The sequence below is a fragment of the Papio anubis genome, chromosome 1 (assembly GCF_008728515.1).
Source record: "Papio anubis isolate 15944 chromosome 1, Panubis1.0, whole genome shotgun sequence".
Lineage (NCBI taxonomy): Eukaryota > Metazoa > Chordata > Mammalia > Primates > Cercopithecidae > Papio > Papio anubis.
In genome coordinates, this window is record NC_044976.1 from 43,745,308 (window position 1) to 43,749,198 (window position 3,891).

The 3,891-nt window shown below is 43.4% G+C and overlaps 1 pseudogene across 1 annotated transcript; it reads left to right on the forward strand.

Moving 5' to 3' along the window:
• Window positions 1-1,255: 1,255 nt before the first annotated feature.
• Window positions 1,256-2,566, forward strand: LOC100997132 (annotated as a pseudogene). The gene has a single exon (XR_163766.5). The product of XR_163766.5 is annotated as a V-type proton ATPase subunit G 1 pseudogene (transcript).
• Window positions 2,567-3,891: the final 1,325 nt, after the last annotated feature.

The following is a 3,891-nucleotide window of genomic DNA, read 5'->3' on the forward strand; positions in this document are numbered from 1 at the left end:
TAAATGTCTCTGTCTGACAGCTTTGAAGAGAGTAGTGGTTCTCCCAGCATAGAGTTTGAGATCTGAGAAAGGACAGACTGCCTCCCTAAGAGGGTCCCTGACCCCCGAGTAGCCTAACTAGGAGGCACCCTCCAGTAGGGGCAGACTCACACCTCATACAGCCAGGTACCCCTCTGAGATGAAACTTCCAGAGGAACAATCAGGCAGCAACATTTGCTGTTCAGCAATATTCACTGTTCTGTAGCCTCCGCTGGTGATACCCAGTCAAACAGCATCTGGAGTGGACCTCCAGCAAACTCCAACAGACCTGCAGCTGAGGATCCTGACTGTTAGAAGGAAAACTAACAGAAAGGACATCCACACCAAAACCTCATCTGTACGTCACCATCATCAAAGACCAAAGGTAGATAAAACCACAAAGATGGGGAAAAAACAGAGCAGAAAAGCTGAAAATTCTAAAAATCAGCACCTCTCCCCCTCCAAAGGAATGCAGCTCCTTGCCAGCAATGGAACAAAGCCAGACGGAGAATGACTTTGACAAGCTGAGAGAAGAAGGCTTCAGATGATCAAACTTCTCTGAGCTAAAGGAGGAAGTTCGAACCCATCGCAAAGAAGCTAAAAACCTTGAAAAAAGATTAGACAAATGGCTAACTAGAATAACCAGTGTAGAGAAGTCCTTAAATGACCTGATGGAGCTGAAAACCATGGCACGAGAACTATGTGACGAATGCACAAGCTTCAGTAGCCGATTCGATCAAGTGGAAGAAAGGGTATCAGTGATTGAAGATCAAATGAATGAAATGAAGCGAGAAGGGAGGTTTGGAGAAAAAGAGTAAAAAGAAACAAACAAAGCCTCCAAGAAATATGGGACTATGTGAAAAGACCAAATCTACGTCTGATTGGTGTACCTGAAAGTGATGGGAAGAATGGAACCAAGTTGGAAAACACTCTTCAGGATATTATCCTCCAGCCAGGCACCATGGCTCACACCTGCAATCCCAGCACTTTGGGAGGCTGAGGTGGGCAGATCACCTGAGGTCAGGAGTTTGAGACCAGCCTGGTCAACGTGGTGAGATCCCATCTCTACTAAAAATACAAAAATTAGCCAGGCGTGGTGACGCATGCCTATAATCCCAGCTACTCAGGAGGCTGAGGCAGGAGAATCACTGGAACCTGGGAGGTGGAGGCTGTAGTGAGCCGAGATCATTCCACTGCACTCCAGCCTGGGTGACAGAACAAGACTCTGTCTCAAAGAAAAACAAACAAACAAAAAATTAACTCCATGTCAAAGACTTGAATGTGAAAAACAAAAAAACCTATATAAATCATTTAGGAGAAATTATAGTAGAATTTTTTTTACCTCAGGATAAAGATTTCTTAAACAAGATTCCGTATCTTCTAACTACAAAATAAAAGATTAATGAACATTAAAATTACAATGCAAATTAAAACAACAGTGAAATACACTAACTGATACCATCAAATTGGCTAGGATTTAAGAGTCTAAAATAGCGGCCTTCGAGGTGCTTTAGGCGGCTTGCCTTGGTCTCAGAATCGCTGCCGCCATGGCTAGTCAGTCGCAGGGGATTCAGCAGCTGCTGTGCAGGCCGAGAAGCGGGCAGCCGAGGTGTCTCCGAGGCCCGTAAAAGAAAGAACCGGAGGCTGAAGCAGGCTGTAGAAGCAGCTCAGGCTGAAATTGAACAGTACCGCCTGCAGAGGGAGAAAGAATTCAAGGCCAAGGAAGCTGCGGCACTGGGATCCCATGGCAGTTGTAGCACTGAAGTGGAGAAGGAGACCCAGGAGAAGATGACCATCCTCCAGGCCTACTTCCAGCAGAACAGGGATGAAGTCTTGGATAACCTCTTGGCTTGTTGTCTGTGACATTCAGCCAGAAATCCATGAAAACTACCGCATAAATGGATAGAAGAAGAGAGAACACCTGTTCTGTGGAGTGGCATTTTAGATGCCCTCATGAATATGAAGCTTTAGCACAGCTCTAGTTATATTCTTATGAAATGGCATTAAATTATTTCCATATATTATATAGTAGGTCCTTCCACTTTTTGGACAGTAGCAAATCTAGCTTTTTTGTACAGACTTAGAAATTAAAGATTTCATCTTTTTACCTCATATTTCTTAGGAATTTAATGGGTATATGTTGTCTTTTTTTCCTATGCCTTTTGGCTCAAGCAACATGTATATCACTGTTGACTTTTCTTTCTTAGATCTAGTTTTAAAAAAAACACCACATAACCATTCTTTGAAGAAAGGAAGGGATTAAATATTTTTTTTCCCTAACACTTTCTTGAAGGTCAGGGGCTTTATCTATGAAAAAGTAATAAATAGTTCTTTGTAACCTGTGTGAAGCAGCAGCCAGCCTTAACGTAGTCCATTCTTGCTAATGGTTAGAACAGTGAATACTAGTGGAATTATCTGGGGCTGCTTTTAGTTTCTCTTAATCAAAATCACTAGATGATAGAATTCAAGAACTTGTTACATGTTATTACTTGGTGTATCAGTAATCATTTAAAAGTAAAGACTCTGTCATGCAAAAAAAAAAAAAAAAGTCTAGCAATAGCAAGATTCGGAGATGTGGAAAAACTGGAACTCTCATACATTGCTGAAGAAATGGAGGCGTTGCCCTTAGCCCAGCCCAGAGGGCACCTGCGGCTTCTGAGAACAGTGGATGCCATATACCTCTAACACCTGCATCTCTTGGCTTGAAGGCTTTATCTGGTTGCAGGAGGAGTCTTGGCTTATGTGAGCGGGAGGCTGAGGTACTAGAGAATTAGCACCCTCAGGAGCAATTCTTAATCAATGTGGGGTGGGAGTTGGTGGAAAATGCCCCAGCCTCCTTACTTCTTGGTAGGATAATTCCGAGGTGTGCTTCTACCCATTCCCTTGGAGGGTACCCAGCAGGATGGAGCCCCAGTTGCTCCCAGCTGTAACCCTCTCGTTAATGGCTTTCTTCCCTGTTCTATCTCACTTTCCTACTCCATCATCATATTTCTTGGGATCACCCTCAAGTAAGGAACGTGTGCTTATCTCATTATCTCAGTCTGTTTAGATGAACTCTGAGACAGAGGTCCTATGCAGCTTCAGCAAAGCCTTCTCTCAAGCCCCAGGCACAGTTCTTGCTACCTCCTCTATACTCCCTTTGCTCCAGCTCCTCAGCAGCCTTTGTCATACTATCCTGGAGCCTTCCCAACTCCAGGTCTGACTGACTCACTTTGAACAGTTCAAAGGTGATGCCCTGTTATTTGTCTCCCTTGCTCCCAACATACCACAACTGCTCACCGAATGCCTGCTAAATGGGCTGAATTGTTTAAAGTTCTTCTTACATTTTAAGTGATAAATCATTACCTCCCAAGAAACCTTGTACTACCCTTAGGTTGAGAACTATTTACAGGTGCTAAAATCAGGACACATAAAGGTTGTGACAAAGTCAGAATAAGTTTGTCCTCAGTTCAAACCAGAAATCAGCTAGGGAAAAAAAAATCCAGTAATTTGTTAGATTTATGTATTAATTCTGACGGTTTGCCTTTTTAAAATTGTTTAATTATGTTAGGTGCTTTTAGGGTGTATAGATGAACTGAGGTAATTATTAATCCATTTCTGCTTATTAATAAAATGCAGCTGGGCACGGTCGCTCATGCCTGTAATCCCAGCACTTTGGGAGGCTGAGGCAGGCAGATCGCTAGAGGTCAGGAGTTCAAGACCAACCCAGCCAACATGGTGAAACCCCATCTCTACTAAAAATACAAAAATTAGCCAGGTATAGTGGCGTGCAGGGGAATCGCTTGAACCAGGGAGGCAGAGGTTGCGGTGAGCCAAGATGGCACCACTTATGTTCAATTTTCACCTCCACCACTCACCAGCTATATGACTTTG